This window comes from Haemaphysalis longicornis, unplaced genomic scaffold, assembly GCF_048455015.1.
Source record: "Haemaphysalis longicornis isolate Haplotype H1 unplaced genomic scaffold, Haemaphysalis longicornis Haplotype H1 scaffold_1, whole genome shotgun sequence".
Classification (NCBI taxonomy): Eukaryota; Metazoa; Arthropoda; class Arachnida; order Ixodida; family Ixodidae; genus Haemaphysalis; species Haemaphysalis longicornis.
This window is the reverse complement of record NW_027526203.1, coordinates 213,167,384-213,187,432: the sequence shown is the minus strand read 5'-3', so window position 1 is coordinate 213,187,432 and position 20,049 is coordinate 213,167,384. Positions and strand designations below refer to the sequence as shown.

Below are 20,049 nucleotides of genomic sequence, written 5' to 3'. Positions count from 1 at the left end.
GCAGTCTTTCTAAAAGCAGTCTTTCTAATAAACCCAACTCGTGTCTTGTCTTCATGGCTCCTTTAAACGCCGCGCTCATAATCTATGCCCTCAATATTCTACGTTTGTTTCCTTTTTTTCTGCGTAATTTAGCTGTGTGGCGTATGAGAGGAGTCGTAAAGACAGGAGATGAAAAGTAAAGAAACGAGAACTTTGACCGAAGTTGTTGGCCGTGACGCCGTGCGCAAACCACTTCAGCAGCCTCACCGCGTCATTCATCGTGCTGGCATTTCACCGTGGATTTAGATGGCAGACAGGACACTATTTCTGTTGATCGCCTCAAACCAGCCAGGCACTTTGGCCAGGCATAGCTGCCGCTGGCCCGTCAGCTGCTGACGGGCCAGCGGCAGCCATGCCTGGCCGAACACTCGGAGTTCTTTGGAGCACTGAATACTCGCGTCGCGAGGCTCTCGCAGTGAGCCTCACAGTGGTGCTTCGTCGTCTTCGTCAATGCTGCTACAAACTAAAAATGTTTGCTCTGTCTCTGCCGTCCAGGGGTTTATCCCGAATTTTTTGGTGAGGGGGTGTTGAAGTCCTCCTAGGGGAGCATTTTGGGGATGTTGGGTGGGTGCGTATAAATCCCTGGGCAGGGTGCTGGTGGTTGTGGAGTCTTGTTGAGGGAGGGGCTATAAATCTCTGCTGCCAACCCCCGCCGCATTTCGCGGCCGCCAGGGGGCACCACACATGGCGCATGCGAGTTTCGTGACGTCACGGTGTTTACGTACAGGGAGAGGTCCATTTACCACCTACTGTACTCGAACACCCAGCTTGCAGACCACCCTTGGCTGCAGACATGGCAGTGTGCTAGATGAAACTGCTGCACACAAGACTACGATTCTGCCCGGACCAGAGGAACAAGACCGCCACCCTTTTACACCAGTATACAACTTTTCTTGGCAACATAATATAGTTCATGAGGTAGAAAATTGAACTTAGAAGTGTTGAACATAGTAACTGTGTAACAAAAACCTGTAAGCATAACCTAATGCATTTGATGCAAGGAATAACTAGCGCAAAAAGGAGCCATGCAATACCCTTTTTTTGCACTCAGTAATTATTACTTGGGTAAATAATGAACCAGCTAGCCCCACAACAAGTTTTATGATGTAACGTACCTTAATAATTTTCACGAGGTTAAGGATTGATGTGTTTTTACTGCTCTTCATTTTCCCCACTTCGGTTTGGTGCCACTATTTTTGTGCGCACATATACAACTCGGTCAATGCAATTCATTATTCTGGATAGAAAGAGACGTCACACAAGAGAGAGAGATTTGTTCTAAGAGTTAACAGCTGGAGGACCAGCCTACCCCGGAGTGCTGTAATGAAAACAGGTCATCCTGCTAAACCTTCGAACATCTGGCTACCAGGGTGTCAAAACAAAAAACGAAGGGAAAAAAAATGATTGGAACGAGAACGTAACTGAAACGTCATTAATTACTTCGTTCAGAAGCTAAACTGAAAATCACTTCGGTTTTCAGTTCGAGTGGAAAGTTCCGGTACATCAGCAGTCATTCCATCTTCCATGCAATGAAGTGGGAGAATGCCGCCGGTTCGCAGGCATATAAAATCGCCTTTCATTTCGTTGGCGCCATCTTTCCTATGGCAGGCTTGCTGCCTGCATCCCTACTCTATTTGTCCATTACCGTGTTATAGAACTCTCCGGAACACTACAGGTCTATTTCAATGGCCAGTGTTCAGCTCTACACGTGATTGCCGCCCGCAGTTGGCTGCAAAGCAGACGTCGGGGCTGTGTTTATTCTTCTATGGCATTGTTGTGAGGGGGTGCTATACAGTAGCCAATCATTTTTTCTGACTTTCCCGAAGAACTGCCAGTTGTCCCATAGGAGTAATGCGTAAAGACTAACGGATTTTTCAGACTGCTCTTTTATTCGGACTATAGCAGACCTGCTGCAGTGGCTCAGTGGCTAAGGCGGCTTTGTGCTGCTGGACCAAAAAATGTGGGTTTGATTCTGGGCCAGGCATTTATGATGGAGGCGAAAAGCGAAAATGCCCATGTGTCGACATTTCAGTGCACATTAAAGATCCCCACATAGTGGAAATTAATTCGGAGCCCTCCACTACAGCGAATCTCATAGTCCAGGTGTAGCTTCAGTGCGTTAAAGCCTACAATCAATCAATCAATCAATCAATCAATCAATCAATCAATCAATCAATCAATCGACAGCATACACAGTTTGCAGAGAAAAGAGCTGAATACAGCAGCACACTTTATGAAAGCAGCTGCAAGTACTGTTGCGCTTGTACGAGAGCCCAGCGAAAACTCAATTCTGAATTTTTATTGCGCGCTACCACAAACAGTTACGTACCGTTACCAGCCAATATTTTTTTCGATAAGAGCTCAACCGGAACGGAACTTTTGTCTATAGAAATAAATAGAAACTGGAACGAAAAACGTTTCATTCCGACACCGTGCCGACTACCTCTGCTTCATATTCCATATTACTCCCTTACTCAAGCACGCACGCACACACACAATCACCTTTGCACACAATTTTTATCCTTTTACAGCGGTCTGTTGTTCCAGATTTCCGAGTAGCAAGTCTGCATAAAACGACACATGAATGCATGATAAATATTGTGCCTGGACCATGTCTCAACTGACAAATTATCAGAATTTGACTGTACATCCAGACCACTTAGGCCTATAACTTGGTATTACTGTGGACACAGAAACAAAACAACCTGTAATCAAACTTTGACAAACTGGCAACCATAAAAAAACACAAAAGTACAGTTTATTTCCTGAACAAAATTGACTTCTTCCCTGTGTTCACCTCACATACAACCACATTTTTTGTGAATCCTTTCGTTCAGGACATTGGATGGCCAAATTATATCATGCCCAGCCGTTACTGGGGCTGTCGGGATGTGAAAATGAAGCACCTAAGTAGTGCGGGGAGCCATTTTACAAGATGTGTTCAGTTTGGAAACTGTGCCTCTCTCACTGTGCCGCTTTTTTCTGCTTTGCAGCAGCAGCAAGCTCCTTGACCTGCTTACGCTTGGCATCAAACTTGGCCTTTGATGTCGGTGCTGAAACCGCTTTGTAAGCCTGCTTCTGAGACTGCTTGTCCCCTGTTTTCCACCAAACGCCTTTTTTTCTCCATCTTTCTTCGAGGATTTTCCTCCGGGCATCTTTTCAAAGCTCGTCCCTTGCTTCGAAAACTCCCGTTGCTGATTTTGTTTGCTCTTGTTCTTCCTGATCCTTTTCTTCTTTCCAAGCCCAGCAGCTAAGAGAAAGAGAGAAAAAAAGCAGAACGACTCAGGCCAACCCAGCTGCACCCAAATAATGAAATGTTCAGAAACAGATGCGTGCACCGAAACTGTTATCTATCACATAACCCTCTATTTAACGGACACCAGTTGAACAGATGGACTGGGCATTATTGATGACAGGGCTGGACAATGTGCTTGCAATGTGAAAAACAGACCTGATGGTTAGCCTCAGTGGAAGGTGGGCAGCTGTAAGTGGTCGTTTCAAGGGTTTCACGTGAAAGCTAATCGACACATAAAAGACCTGTGGACTGGGTGCCTTTAGAACTTCTTCCACCTGCCTTCCTACTGTCCAGAAGATACTGCTCCTGAAGTTGTAAAGCTGGTCGTGCATGCCAAGTTGATCTTGCACACTTTTTAGCATGCCTTTGTGGGACGTTAGTACTGATTGTGTGCTTGTCATTCTTGATCCTATATTTGAGCTGTTTCTCTCTTAAAATATCACTGGCATGGTTTGCTCCCTAGCATACAATTTCAAGCCAATGCAATCAACATGAAGCAGCAAACAATGAAACAGAGCCTGCTCACATATTGCCCATTATGTACTAAAGCAAATTTAGGCATGTTGCAATTCTAAACACCTTCTGCCCGTTTGTTCCCACCTCAAAATTCAGGGAAAGCAATGTAAACTGTAAACAGGCAGGCAGGCAGACACACTCTCTCTCTCTCTCTCTCTCTCTCTCTCTCTCTCTCTCTCTCTCTCTCTCTCTCTCTCTCTCTCTCTCTCTCTCTCTCTCTCTCTCTCTCTCTCTCTCTCTCTCTCTCTCTCTCTCTCTCTCTCTCTCTCTCACACACACACACACACACACACACACACACACACACACACACACACACGCGCGCGCACACACACACGCACGCACGCACGCGCGAACACACATACACGCACGCACGGGCGCACACACGCGCGCGCACACGCACGCGCAATAAAATTATGTTTATTTAATAAATAAAATGATCACAAACTATGCCGTGTGACTTGGTGCTTTTCCGAGAATCGCGGTTGCGAATCCTGTATTTGCGCTCTTTTCGTTGACTTAAATGAAGTGTTAAGACATCTGTCATGTGTGCTGCATGGGTCAAATTTGAAAAAAGAAAACGAGAAACGTTTGCGTACGCACGACGCAGTTTGCTCGGTACGCAGATCTTGGTAGAAAAATCAGCAAGAAAATAAAGAAAAAAATTCACAAGTGACGTATGCTGGCCAGCCTAAAGCACGCCACTCTTTCCTCAGTTGACACAATACGATAGCAAAATCATCAAACAACGAAGAAAAAAATATCGGCATGATAGCGAGCTCGATCGCTAAAGCACGGCGCGGTCTGCTCGGTTGGCCAAATGGGATGAAGAAATGAGCAAACAGTAAATACACGACGTAGCCACCTTTCCCGTAAGAACCCTGGTACATTAATAGCATTATCAACGGTTTTTACACGAAAAAAGAACTGTAGCCCCTCGGAGACTGCCCCAACGCACGCCTACCCGCCGTTACCCGAGGCGAAAAAGCGCTCGGGCGGGGCACGAAGTGCTTCACTCGGCAGCGGCCGCTTTTTCCACTACCCAAGTATTCTAGTTCACTCTACATAACACCTTCTTTTCTTCTAAACATACACTGGACCATTACCCAAGAAGGAACGTTCTCCGCTGCCATCAAAACTCAGCTATTCAGACGTCCTGGCACATTATAGGCTTGGCGGAAGAAAATTTCCGCCACCTCATCCACAGCTAACCAGACAAGAGGCCACCACACTTCGGCGACAGCAGACAAATTCCTATCCCCACAGCATGCTCCTTCATTCTATCTACTCCACTCAGTATCCCTCTGCAATTTCTGTCCCACGCCCAGCACCCTGTACCGCAAGGTATGGGTGCGCCAAAAACGCCAAACCTACCCCCTATCCCCTTCCCATTTTTTGAGCAGCGGATGTGGATGGCTTGTACAATAATATCTCTCTCTCTCTCTCTCTCTCTCTCCTCTCTCTCTCTCTCTCTCTCTCTCTCTCTCTCTCTCTCTCTCTCTCTCTCTCTCTCTCTCTCACTCACTCACTCACTCACTCACTCACTCACTCACTCACTCACTCACTCACACTCACACTCACACTCTCACTCTCACTCACTCACTCACTCACTCACTCACTCACTCACTCACTCACTCACAGATCTCCAACAAGCCAAAAAGACATAGTTTTGGTATGGAGACAGCAGTGTAGTGGTACCTCCGAAAGACAATTAACCAAAAGGTTCCAAGGAACAATGCTCACGTTTTAGGTGGTAGGAGAACTTCAGATGATGTCCATCCAAGCTGTGGCAGGCCTTGTTCTGAAGGGCCTTCACCAGCGCTTCTTTGTTCTCAAACGTCACCAGGGTGAAGCTGCATGAGAAAGGATTGCAGATCCTGCGGTCATGACAGCTGGCAGTGCACAAATTTCACTGCCCTGACAATGCCTCAGCCTCACTGTTGAGAATACATGTGCACTACCGTAAACAGAGTAACTCAAACACCAAAAACAAATCAGAAACACAAAAGACCGAGAGTAGTTCAAAGAATGCTGTGCAAACACTGCAACATTAGGGAGAGCACATCTGAGGTGATTCTCCATGCATACCGTGCCGCAGCGCTTAAGCAGGTGAACCAATGTAAAAGGTTGCAGTTTAAGTAAGGCCTTTGAATATACTCACATTGTTGGCAGCATCTTGCTCATTAGAGAAAGAAAACATTAACACTGAACTTCGGAAATAATTCTGCAATATATTAAGTTTAAGAATGCCACAAAAACACATGGTTTGTAAGCCATGTGGCCAACAGCCACTGCCCCTGTCAAGGGAGGCTGTACGGGATTTCAGTACTTTGGACAAGACCAGTTCATTGTAGTGTTGTTAGCTTTGATATGCGTAAATATGTATTGTGAAGCAACTCCAAGATGTCTTCAATGCAGTGGGTCAGTTTTGTGGTGCGTAGGGTGACGTAACTATGTGTGGGATCATCTAGATTTTGTTCCTGAACAAGCTGTTAATGAGGAGCAGGATCCATTCAATCAAGTCACTAACGAGCAGTGGGATAACGGGTTTTGCAACTGACAAAGTCGTCAATGGGGAATGGGGTCATGTAGGTCGTGCTCCTTTTCGCATACCTATTAACCCTTTCAGTGCCACTCCCGAGATAACTCGGGCAACCTCCCTGCCATGCCCGAGTATACTCGTGTTGCCTCTTTACCGAACTCCCTGCCACTCCGAGGGAACTCGTGTAAAAAAAAACATTGTGGACGTTTCACCACATCTATTTAAAGCCACTTAAATGCATAGATTGGGTCGAGTAAATTTTAGACAACAGATGGAGCCCATGTTTCTTCATCTGCATCACTGCGGCTTATCTCAGCAGCCTGGCCACGTTAGCCGTGGCGAGACAGATGTGACTATAAAGCAGCGAAGGAGGGCTCATAATCTACGTGTTAGCGGTGAGGTGACACTTTCAGCGGTGCATTCTTTGAAAAATATCTAAATAAAAATGGTTTTCCAAACATCTGGATATCCTTAATAGAGAGTAATTATTTTTTTAAATATTTAAGCGTTAAATTTTTGTAATCCTGTACAAAAATTTGTTTGGATATCCTGACTAAAGTGTTTACATGTCCTGCAGAGTATTGTAGTACATTACGAGCCTCATAATTCTGCCGTACACACATGGAAAAAAAAAAAAATCCAGGCAGGGAGTGAGTAGTACAAAGTAAACTCGGCAGTGACAAGGCTAAAGACAAATCCTTCTCCTTCAGCATCACGGAACAAAAACATTTCATGAGCACGCACTCGGCTTTATATGGTGACTACACAGCACAGGCAACGGACACACAGCACACACCACACACTTCTTTTACTTTTTTATTAAAGCATGTGCCCTAAAATTGAAAGATTTTAGTAACTTATGGTAATTATTTTGGTTTAAACAGGGGTGAGACAGCTGAATCAGATTTGGGAACAGTTTTTGGAGCAGCAAAATCTCGATTTTGGAGCAGAAGAACCTTGATTTGGAGCAGAAGAGCAACATTTATTGTCACCTTAGGAGCCTAAAAAATCACATTTTTGGCAACTGAGGGGGGAAAAGCGCAATTCTTTTTATCAGTTTTGAATGCACATAACACTGAAGCAGCCTTTCAATAAAGTTTTCTTCTATCAGGGTATCACAAGGTACAAACTGCACTACCTGTTTACAAATTTCTTAGGCTCTATGCATAGATAGTGTGGAGCGCCGTTGAAAATATCAAATTGAAAAACTAAGCAATCGTAAGGCATTCTTATTATCATGTAACTGCCGAAATTATTATTTTTATAATACCAGACTAGGCTTTGCACACAAGTGTAAAGCCACGGCAAAAGTTGCGCAAAGCAAGGTGAAAGTCGTCGCATCCCACCAGCCCTCCCATTTCAAGCCCTAAGGTGCACAATCACTATATATACGATTGTAATTTAAGTAAAATTGGTGTGTTTAGCCACCTCTCTTTTGTCATTAAATTTCACTCCTGATAGATGAACCATTATTACTAGCAGGCAACATTAGCACGCCCCGCAATCGGTGCTTGAACATTTGGCGGCAATGTAGCCTGCTCCGCCAATTCTGCAGTGTCGATCGCCCCATTCCTGCTGCTCACAAGCTCGCTGTCAAAGGCAGCAAGAACTTCACGCTTTAGAACACCACAATGAGTCCGAAATTTCACTTCAAGCACACACAGCGCCTCCCACACCTCACACTTAAGGCCGAAACACGGCAAATTTGAGGGCACCACGTAGTTTTTGATGAACTCCTGTCTTTCGTGTCGTGCAACTTCCCGCAACAGATCAAACGACTAAATGTAAACCCAGCCACTCCCATAACCAAAACCAGGATAGAAATCGGCGAAGAGCACTCTGCCTGAACCACAAACCACAAGCAAGTGCTTCGTCCGGCCATCGCCTCCTTTACTTTTTTAATGCCTGCAGCGTCGCGCCGCTTCCCATTGCTGCCAGATCGCCGGCCTATTTCACTCACCCACCGCTCACCCACCTACCCACCCACCCTCACTCACCCACACTCACCAGCGGGAAAGGAGCACTTGTATACAGCCATCGAGCGTGCTATAAAATCCGAGAGGATTCCCACACAATGGTGCGAAAGCAGAACGAGTTTGATCTATAAAGGCAAGGGAGAGAAGGACAAGGCGAGCTCATACAGGCCGATTACAGTCACGTCAGTGCTCTATAGATTAGCTATACAAGCCATCAAAGCCGAGTTGTTGAAGTGGGTGGAAAGCAACGGTATTTTAGGGGAACTGCAAAATGGATTTCGACTGGGTCGGCACTTAGAAGACAATATTTTCTATAAACCCAGACCATCGAAAATTCGGCAGCACAGGGCAGACCAACATGGCTACTGTTTCTGGACATAAAGGGAGCCTATGACAACGTAGATAGGGTCAGAATTTGTAGGGCTGCTAAGGGCAATATATGAGGATAACAAGGCGCATATTACATGGGAAGGGCGTACAGGCACAGAGCCCGTGTACATTTGAAGAGGTTTAAAACAGGGGTGCCCCCTTTCGCCATTGCTGTTCACACTTTCCATTAGAGGAATTGAAAGACGTTTGGAGGAGAGTGGATTAGGCTTTGACTTGTTGTACCGAAGCAATGGAGAGTTGGCGGAGCGACGGATTCCGGGATTGATGTACGCGGACGATATAGTGTTGCTGGCAGATAACGCAAAAGACCTTCAAAAACTGGCCGACATTTGTGGTGATGAGCCAACGCACCTAGGCCTACATTTTAACCCACAGAAATCTGGAGTCATGATGTTTAACGAGTAAGCTCATACAGCACCAATAAGGATTCAACAAGAAGCCATACCATTAGTAAATAAGTACAAATACTTGGGGATCTGGCTTAATGAAGGAAAAGGCTACCGAGTGCCCATGAAGAACACCTCAAACTGAAAGGGAGACGAAATGCAGCAGTAATGAAACAAAGAGCACTTTGGGGATACAATAAGTACGAGGTAGTGCGAGGTATCTGGAAAGGGGTAATGGTGCCGGTGATCACGTTCTCTAATGCCGTATTATGCTTAAAGTCCGATATCCTGTCGGGACTGGAGGTTAACCAAAAGGCAGTCGGCAGATTAGCACTGGGAGCTCACAGTAAGACTACAAATGAGGCGGTACAAGGCGATATGGGTTGGGCTTCATTTGAGGCGAGGGAAGCGCAAAGTAAGATACGTTTTGAGGAGCGGCTTAGACATGTAGATGAGAAGAACTGGGCAGCCAGAGTGCACAGGTACCTGTACCTTAAAAGTGTGGACACCCAATGGCGGAAGAGGACGCGAAAGCTGGCGACTAAATATAACTTGACCGCGATAAATAAACAAGGGGGGGCAGTTAAAAAGCAAGTGAAGCAAACAGAGACGCTTATGTGGAAAGAGAGGATGGAAAAGAAGGGATCACTGGGAATCTACAAAGCAAGCAAACAAGAGATCCGGAAAGAGAACTTTTACGACAACAATAAAGGTAGTGTGTTGCTCTTTGAGGCGCTGGCTGGCCGCTTGAGAACTCGAACTTACATGAGCAAATATTCGTCACATACATGTGATACATGTGTGGGATGTGGCAGGGATAAAGAAACAATCGACCACATAGTAATAGGATGCCAAAAGATTCAGCCGGATAGAATTGGGGGGAAAGTCCTACTTCCTGAGGCACTAGGCTTCGCAGTTGATGGAAGCATTAACTGGTCAGCAGTAGGTATTACTAAGCAGCGGCTAGAGTATTGGTGGAAAAAAAAGCAGGGAAGTCGATAAAGTATCATCCCAGCCAGGGGTAGCGGCAGGACAGAATTAAAAAGAAATCCGAGTTGAGGGACTAAATTTAAATTCAAACTACTAAGATAGGCTAGATGGCGCACGCCGTCACCAAGATTCAAAGGGGAGGCCTTTCATCATCATCAGCATCATCGGTAGCGGTTGCTGGCGTCAGCTCATGCCGGGTTTTCGTGCGCGATTTTTCTTCCGTCTGAAGTATATTATAAAATAAAACTTGTATCCCTGCGTTTTTGTTCTTATCTTAGATAACTGTGCTCTTTTCCAGAGTGCTTTATACTTCAATAATTAAATGAACAGATTCTGTTTCGCTCGTAGAGTTTATGGGCCCGCTTTAACTGTATCGGTTTCGGCGCTCTTTGGCGGATATATTGGCTACTTTGAATAGACAGGTGTAACTCGCTACATGTAATCCGATTCCTGCACAGTTTGCTGCTCTCATATGTTCTGAATGGTTGTGTTTCAACTCATGATACAGCAGCAGTGAAGCTGTCGGTTTCATTGGGCAACGATACGATTGAGACGTATATATCGGACAACGCACATACGTTTATTACAAATTCAAACAAATTAAACGGCATAAAACAGCTTAAGATAATTATAAATGAACACAAACAAAACAGATGTGAAAACAGAGTTGTTATGTTACACTGCGAGCGAGTACATACACGCGTGTATGCATGCGCCGCACCTGCGCGCACGCGTATGGGTGGAAGGCTGATTTTCAAAGTTTGAGAACTTTTTGTGAGAGAGGCTTTGTGCACCATATCCTTCTCACTGCATTCTTGTCGGTCATATCAAATGCATGGTTGGTCAGCAGCGGCTTGATGAACTTTCTACATATAAGTTCCACCAACTCCCGCCGACGACCTTCGTCGGAATTTGACCTTCGTCGATGACCTTCGTCGGCATTGACGTGATGAGTTCAACGCTGTGCTTCAAACATGCTTCGAGGAGCTTCGTAAGCGACCGACGATCAGAAAGCATGGCATCAACAAACTTCTTTAATCCATTCAGCAGTCGCACTAGCTGCTGCGTCAGATATGACAGCCCACCTCTGTCCTGGTGGGATATCAGCCCGTCCGTGGCGCAGCTTCCCCTCAGTTTCTGGACCAAAGCAACACACTTGTCACATGCGATATTCTCTGCGACAGCATGAACTATGTATCCTCCGACGAATGAAAACGCGGCCATCTCTGCTGTTGGCAGGAATGGTGTCGCCGACGTGCAGACGTCTCGGAGCGCTTGCTGTGCCAGCTTAACGGTGGGAGACGGGGTTATCTCAGTGCTGTGCACGTTGCTTCCGACAATGGCCCGGGATGAGCAGAAAGACGTCGAGCTTCTGACATTGCTGCGCTTTGAAGAAGCCACGATACTGGTCTTCAGCATTTTTTCTATGCCGCAAAGGGTGCTCCGCACGTCCAACATATCGTTACAGCCGCCGCAGCGCCGCAGTATTCCGAAGAATGATTCGATTGGGTTGCTAGAAAGTTTCCTAGTCAAACAAAAATAAAACCGAAGCTCACTCAACAGAAGCCTGATGCACTGCACGTTAGAGACAGTGGTGAACACAAGAGCATGGTAGGTCTCCTTTGTGAGAAAGTTGTCTTCTGAGCTTGTCTCTGAGGTTTTCAATGTATTCGATGAACACAAGTTCAAGAAAGCAAAGTCGGGGATCGTCAGGGTCAGAAAATTCCTTGGTGTACGAGTTGTTTTGGTGGATGTGCTGTTGGCACATCCATAAGCACAAACCACTTGTGCATGTTGCTCATGAACTCGACTGTTGGGCCGACTCCTGAAAACTTTGCGTCACAGGTGTGTCCTGCCTGGTCTTTCATGAAAACACTTGTAGTGCAGTCTTGACTCCCATCTTTTCGAGGTACGATGGGTAAAAGTGTCTTCTGGTGAGGAACCGGACAGGCTTCACACTGCTTCCCCGCTGCAGCTTGTAGAGGTCCTTAACATACGTCGATGATATTTCTTGGTTTTGTCCGAAATCCGTGGATAAAAAATTACGCCCACCTCCCCTCGCGGGAACCCTGGTGTGATGTTAGCCTCCCCTCGATTTCCCTCCTTCCAAAAGAGATAAAATTCATGTCTGATTGATCGCCTCTTAGCCTCTGCGCAGGCCGAGTATTCCAATCAATTTGTTTGTCATTGCTTTGTGATAGTGGTGAAGTATATATGCTGACTGAAGAAATAAAACACATTTGGTTGTTAGTCAGCGCTGTGGTCCTGTGTCCTTTCTTGTCCTGTTTTTTTAGCGCTGTTTTTTCACTCGTAATCCTTTTTTGGATTGTTTTTCTGCACACCGCGATTTTTCAAAGCACCGGCGGTGTCATGTCAGAGGCAGTTGGATTATACGCAGATGGCATCAACACCATGCGCCATGGCACCACGGAAACGCCGCATTTTTAGTGATTTGGATGCACACATCGCAGAAAACCTTGGTTTTTGCAATCCATGTGCGGCCAATTTGTGCTTCACAGGTTCGAGGAACTGCTTTGCACAGTGGCACGAAAACAACTATAGTTGATGACAGGGTAAGAGTGCAGCAGGAGCTCCGCCCACAAGCATTGTGTGGCCGCTACCCGACTCTCTGCGGTTAGGAAAAATAGTTCATTATATTGCACCTGTTTATACCCATGATTACTAATATGAGCGGCCGACAGTATAACCATCTGATTATGAAGTCGTTTATATATGTCTCATTCCCAAGAATGAATGATTTTCACAGGAAAAAGAAGTCGTCCTCATTGAAAACTGGCTCAGGAGAAAAAAAAATTACTCACTGAAACAAAGGTTATTCTTGGTAGAAACTATTCCTGGTGTATTTTATACTTAAATCAAGGCTATCTGCGATTGTTGTACTGTTAGACAACTGGATTAACATATAAACAACGTGCATACGATTTTTGGGTCTGAACAGTTCGAATTTCGATCACTGCACGTCGCAGTGCGACTATTTCTTCTTTCCTCCATGATTCCTTCACTTTGCGTGTGCACTCCTTGTCAAGAAATGTAGTCGGTACAATATCTTCCACAGCCATCATCACCGTTAAATCAAGCGTCGTAAAAACAGGGTGGAAGAAAGGGGCGGCTCATCGCCACAATGGCTGGATGCAGTGCATGGACTGTGTAAGCCCAGGATGAAAAGGAAACCAGAGGCAAAAATTCAGTGGTGCCTTTCAGAAATCAGCCGCGATATCAACGGGCCACATATTGTTCTATGTGACCATTTTGAACGTAGTGACGCCCTGCAAACACCTATCGCGGTGACGCACACTAACAGTGGAGATCGCGATGCCGTATAAGGTGTCCTGCCTTGCAAAATCAGCTGTAGGTGCGAAGAAACAAGAGTTATTTTTTTCCGCTTAAACGAGACGACAACACCATATGGCGCAAGCAGAGAATTGCAGGATGTGAAACGTTACAAGTCTAATCATTGCTACTTCACGAGACACGTGAGTGCAAGACGCTCTACGTCAGTTGGTTAGATTGACAGTATACGGTGTCATGCTTTCAATCCAGGCGACGATTTCAGAGGTGTTTTCCGGCGATGTAATAAAACAGCTGCGGCCGTTTCTCTAGCGTCATATCACCACCCCGCAGTTTACAGTGGAATGATAAGGCAGAGAACTGTGACTGGCAGTGAAAATTGATAGAAAAACACCTTTAAGCACTAGCAGCCGCCTAAAAAATTACTGTTGCAAGCTTTTATCGAAAAAATGAATAGTGACCTACAAATGCATCCTTCCGAAGTTCTACTTTGCAAGTTGTGCTACATTCAACTTTCATTGGCTTTACACTGATATGCAGCAGCCTACCGTGAAGATATTTTTATTACTGATGAGGCTTTTGAAATAGCATACATAAAGAAAATATTCAGTTCAACATGTAGTTTCTTTGCAGCCATGTCAAACTTTTATGGAAGCATTTTCATTTCTGATAATCTTCCCGAAGCCAATAATCCTCCCCTATGTACACCAAACGGTGACGTCGAACACCGACTGCCCCATACGAAACTTGAACGAACGGCTATACAAGTGCATTCAATTCTTACCGCACCTATTTAGACTAAGCTCAACAGGCCCAATAATGAGTATGAACATGAGATCTAAGTGACTTATTTAAAAATGTGCTGACATCTTCATGCAAGCATTTCCATTTTGTCCACTTCTGCAACCATTCAGAGCACCGAACTGGAACAGGGAGAAAAAATATTTAATTCTCACTGCCTCTTGTCAAGGTGTCATGGGCTGCTGCACAAGCATTTTCTATTCTTACCACACTTTCCAGCCAGCAGCAGCAAAGTGGCACCCTGAAAGCCCGACGTTGAATCCATTTTGATTTGTTGCGCCAGTGTTTTCAATGCCTAATGCAGCTTTAAAGCCAAAAGCAAGTGTGTGCGTGAGAAGCAGCAACTTCACAGCGTGAAGGTGTGGCAGAAATTCATTCTAACGTACTACATAAGCATTTTCAACTCTCAGCACAACTTCATGGCCAGAAACTACAATGTGTGCGTGAGAGAAGCAGCGACTTCATAACCTGAAAGTGTGGCATGAATTTATTCTAACATACTATGTACCGTAAAAACCCGCGTATAATACGAGTTTTTTTTTAAATTTGACTATGTCAAATTGGCGCCTCGTATTATATGTGGATCCCAAAGTTTTCAGCCAAAAATTTTCACTTTCGGTTTCAGCGGAGGGTGCGCCATCTTGCGGTGGCGTTAGCTGGCTGCTGCTTTTCTCAGCCGGCGCCATTTTTATTGTTTTGACCACGCAAAGAATCTCGGCACGTTCACCGCAAGTCTATCACGATGTCGGGTGCACGAAAACAGTATTCGGCTACAATTAAAAGAAAAGTTATTTTATGTGCCGAGACCATCAAGAATTGCTTCGCAGGATGGCAGTTCGGCGTCACCGAAGGCAACATTCGTGGGTGCAGAATGTTAACAACTGGTGCTTGGCTGGATAAAGTCTGTGTGGTGTCGGCGGCCTGGAGCACTTTTGGGGATTCCCGTCAGTGCTCGTGTTGGACGCCTTTCGTTGCCACCTGGCCGATTCCATGAATAAGTTGTTGCGAGAACCCCGCACCGAACTCATTGTCATGCCAGGAGGAATGACATCCCTGCTGCAACCGCTAGACGTTTGCATCAACAAGCCTTTCAAAGACAGCATCAGGTCCTGCTACCAAGAGTGGATGAGGTCAGGAGACCCGTAAGTGACAGCTACCGAATGGCTGACGCGGGTTTCTCCAGCCGTGCTTTGTGGCTGGATCGCGATTGCGTGGGCCAGCATCCCAGAGGAGCTCGTCAGTCGCTGTTTTAAGAAATTCGGCATCTCGAACGCCCTTGATGGCACTGAGGACCACTTTCTAAGGGAAGACATTTCCGACAAGGCGACTTCAGGAGACAGCGGCAGCGAACCTGACGATGACTGCACGCACGTCGGGAGACAATGCAAGCGAAAACTGACAATGACTGAACGGTAACTTCAGTGCAAATAAATGTTTTCTGTGCTCTTTACCTCGCATTAGGTATATGCGGATGAAAACTTTTTTTCTGATTTTGCTGTCCCCGAATTACACCTCGTATTATACGCGGGTTCGTATTATACGCGGGTTTTTACGGTAAGTGTCTTCAACTCTCACTGCAACTTCATGGCTAGAAGCTACAATGTGTGCGTGAGAAGCACTGACATCACAGCCTAATGGCCAGGTATTAAGCCATTCCAACGCACTACATAAGCACCTTCAAATCTCACCGCAACTTCATGGCCAAAAGCTACAATGTGTGCATAAGAAGCAGCAACATTACAGCCTGAAGGCCTGGCATGAACACATTCCAACATATTTTATTAGAGCTTTCACTTCTTACCATAGCTTTCTAGTCAGAAGCAACAGTTCAACCTTGCGAAGGAGTTACATAGCATCTTGAAGTGACGTAAAACCATTGCGACCTGCTGAGCAAGTTTTTCCAATTTTTACTGCGTGACGTCTGTACAGCTGGAAGCAACAGAGTGTGCTCAAAAAGCAGCGACATGGCCCTCTGATGGCCTAAGCTAAACCATTTTGTTATGCCGCATCGCTGTTTTCTATTCTTCTTGCAGCTGTATAACCAGAAGTAACAGTGCATGCTTGAAAAGTATGAACATAGCATTCTGAAGGGGTGACATAACCCATTTCTACCTGATACACAAGTGTTTGCAATTACTGCAGCTCTTCAATCTGAACCCCCTTCAGTCACTGTTTGAAGGCTCTCCGACTCTTGTCACAGTTGCTGGAACAATAAAAACATCTAAAAGTGGGAAGCGGTGTTGAATCTAAATAAAAGTATGCTCCATGGGAAGGTGATCAAGCATGTTCTCCACTCTAAAATAACAACGGTCTATTATGACAGAGACACTGCAAATCTGAATGTCTGCCAATACACTATGTAACCCCTTTGTTGAAACTTAGACTGCACAAGCACCAGAATGCAATCATTAAACTACAGCCATCACTACAACAGAGCTGCAACTACAACACAGCTGCAATAGACAAATTTTTATAACTAGTAAAGCCCATCACACAAACTTTGCAAATGCATTCAGCTATTCCAAAACAACTTTAACAGCTGACAACACTTCTGAGAAATTCCACACTGCACACAAAATACGCAGCCTCAGTCCACGCATAGTCAGTTTCTCTAATGCCAGTTTGTGTAGCGATGGGAACTTATGCATCATAAGCTTAGCAGGCATAAAAAAAAGCTGAGCGCATGCGTATTTTTGGCAATGTATAAAAAAATACGTGGTTATGTCGCGGGGCCACTCACTTCCGGCTTTCTTCAACAGCATGGTTCAAAATCCAGCACTCATACAGTTTCGATGTTTATTTACCCCCTTATACCTTTTAAAAATGCTACTGATGATTACGACCAACCAATGACAGCCAAGAAACGAAACGCCACCACATTTGATTACCTCAACAATACTCTCACTCGTTCATACTTTTGTATGTGCGATAATATGCCCATTGGTATAAACATAACACCATAGGCACCCGTCTCTTGCAGGAAGGCAGGTTCATACTGATTTTCTTAAAGCTACCCAGTCTCGGATAATTGTGCACGAACGTTTAATTCTTCGCGAGTCTCTGCAATAATGCTTTAATCGTACCTGATTACACCAGGAAAAAAAAAAACTCCCACACCGCTGCTTTGTACCCCGGCAAGCTGAAGGAATGCGCGAATCAGTAAGGAAAGATACCTTACATCGTAAAATTTGGCAATCGACTTAATAACGTGTAAGGCTATACGAGCAGCCGCATCCGGCCAAAAAACACGCCACACACGTTTGCACAATCCGCGTCAGGCCAGACGGACACCACGTAGGCCTGCGCTTACACTGAACTAAATGTCTTGATCCAGTGGCGCGAACGGGAGCGCTCTGCAGCGTTCGGCTGAAGCAAAACGCGTCTACCGCCGCCAGGGGCGCCACTGCGCCTTCTCCGAAAACGGTACCGCGGTTGAACGGGCCATTGCTTGGGGCGGTCGCCAGCTATTGCCGCTGCCGTTTTTTAGTGTGGTACAGTAATTAACCTATATGGAAGAAAGATTCTCACATTTGTTGTCCCTGTACCTTTTTGGGAACGTTTTGTTGCTTATTAGACCCGTTTGAGCCATCGGGCAATGGCTAGAAACAAAGCAGCGCTGTGTCGTCTGCTAGCGGCACAGACGATACGAGCGGATGTGCGATGCGTTGGCGGCGCGCGGTCAGACAGACTGTCCGTCTGTTTATGGTCGAGGCCGGCCTTTCATTTTCTGCGTGTTTTACGTTTCCGTGATGTTCCCCTACAGAAGCAAGAGGTATGCAGTGGTCAGGAAAATAGTTATTGCGAGTGCTGTCGAAAAGAGGTTAGGCAGGCCGGGTAGCCGCGATGTCAAAACGAAGGACGGAAACCTATTGCTTTGCTCCGGGGTGTCACAGTGGGTACCCAGGTGCTCCCAAGGAGGCGTCTTTGTTCGCCGCTCCCCTGGGCGATGAACTGCGCCAAAAGTGGGAACAAAATTTGGGAAGACTGGACGAACCCTTGACCATACCTTCAACCGTCGGTGAGCGCCACTTTGAGCCCGAATGCATATTGCGGGATTACATCCACGTAATAAACGGCTGTGAAGTGCGACTTGCACGCGGGAAACTGTCACTGGCTCCAGGTACAGTACCTACCGTCCTGCCTGACTGTGCGTCGAATTCTGTACGGAGCACGCGGAAGCCGCAAAGGAAAAGGCGGGCAACAACAAGAGTTTCAGTTTCGGCAGCCAACAAGAAGCCACGACAAAGCTCAAGAGCCGGAAAAGATGAGGTGCGCCAGCCACACCACGAGGCTTCTCTCTCTCCGCAGGGCTCATCAAATGAAGTCGCAAGTTCTATGGAATGGGATGCTTTCACGATGACCCATCTTCAAGAAGTCAATCTTCCTTCAAAGCTCTGGTGCCGGCTAAATTGTGCCGACGTTCAAAACGTTCTTTTCGCTACCACATAGATAAGAAGAGAAGAAAAGCAAGAATTTTTTCACGAGAAATTCGTGCTCTTCTGCCCACATGACGACAAAGTGTCGGCGCAAACATTTTTTCGCGGTGTGTTATGCGGAAGCGGTGAAATAGATTCCCTAGCTGTTGCGAACAGTGTGCTACAAGAAGCTGACAGCAGTTCAGCTTGTAAAGGGGCCATGATGGCTACGGAGTTTAGTGATCATGTATTGCACGTGCTAACACCGAAGCTGCGGTCTCAAACAACCACATTTGGAGACGCTGCCTTCAGCACTAAGTGCCCGGGGAAAGTTTCCTCTGAAGGTCATTTGTTCACTGCAAACTTTGCTGCTGAGAAAATCAGCCGGGTGCTACTGGATGCGTGAATACTGGGTATAATTTGCTTCTGTAGAGGCAAATTCACAAGTAGGTTCATGCCGGGACTTTATTGCAGTAAATACAAAAAAGTAAATCCATTCGTAAAGAATTAAGCATAGCAGTTGTCCGCCGGCGGCACATCGAACACGTATGCTCGTGTCGATCGTCTGCGCAGGTAGCAGACGACACCAAACTCGATTTATAGCCGTTTCCCTACAGCAGGGGTTCTCAAGCATGTTGGTCCCAGGGAACCCTGCTAAGTTCCGTTAAGTACCAAGGAACCCCCCCCCCCCCCCCACCTCCCGCCATTTTTCATTCCGTTAATGCTACATTAACGTGCAATAAATTCAAAAGCAAGCAAGGGTATCGTTTTTTTTTTCCCCGTCGACTTTACGCGAATGCATACGCTAGCGGCACCTATCTCCAAACAGGAGAAATGCGCATGGGGGTAATATAAGACCGAGATTCAAGTGCAGTAGTTTAACCACGTGGCCCGTTTTCGGAGTCTGGCTGGCTACAAGTTGCTGGCGAGATTTATTGTGCAGCTCGCGCGTTTCTATTATGCGCCTAGATGTGCTTACTGACACTCGGGCGTGAGTAATGGAAGTTCCTTAGATCGATCGCACCTCAAGTTCACCATATAAGACTTTGCGACTGCGGAACCAGGGAAAATTTATCAGTGGCTCGCGGAATCCTGAGGAGGGGCCTGCGGAACCCCTAGGTTCCGCCGCTAGGTTCCGCCGAACCCACTTTGAGAAACCATGCCCTACAGCTCAAATGGGCAGGTTTGCAACAAAACGTTCCTAGCAAACGTTCCTAGACGCAAGTAGCCCCCCTCCCCTTTTTTTTTTGTAAAGGTTAATTACTACCCAACATCGGAACAACGACAGCCATAACCACTGCCTATCGCCTGAAGTACAGCGACTGCCACGGCGGCGCCTCTCGAAAAGGGCGCAGGAGCTGGTGGTTTCTACACAAAAGAGCACACCCCT

General features: G+C 46.1%; 1 pseudogene across 1 annotated transcript in view; it reads right to left on the bottom strand.

Moving 5' to 3' along the window:
- Window positions 1-2,775: 2,775 nt before the first annotated feature.
- The window catches only part of LOC144141545 (uncharacterized), a 60,113-nt pseudogene continuing 42,839 nt past the window's right edge, over window positions 2,776-20,049 (bottom strand). Inside the window, exons 9-10 of the transcript XR_013316638.1 lie at window positions 5,594-5,703; window positions 2,776-3,289 (exon numbers count right to left, since the gene is read on the bottom strand). The product of XR_013316638.1 is annotated as an uncharacterized LOC144141545 (transcript). The remainder of the gene's footprint in view (window positions 3,290-5,593; window positions 5,704-20,049) is intronic.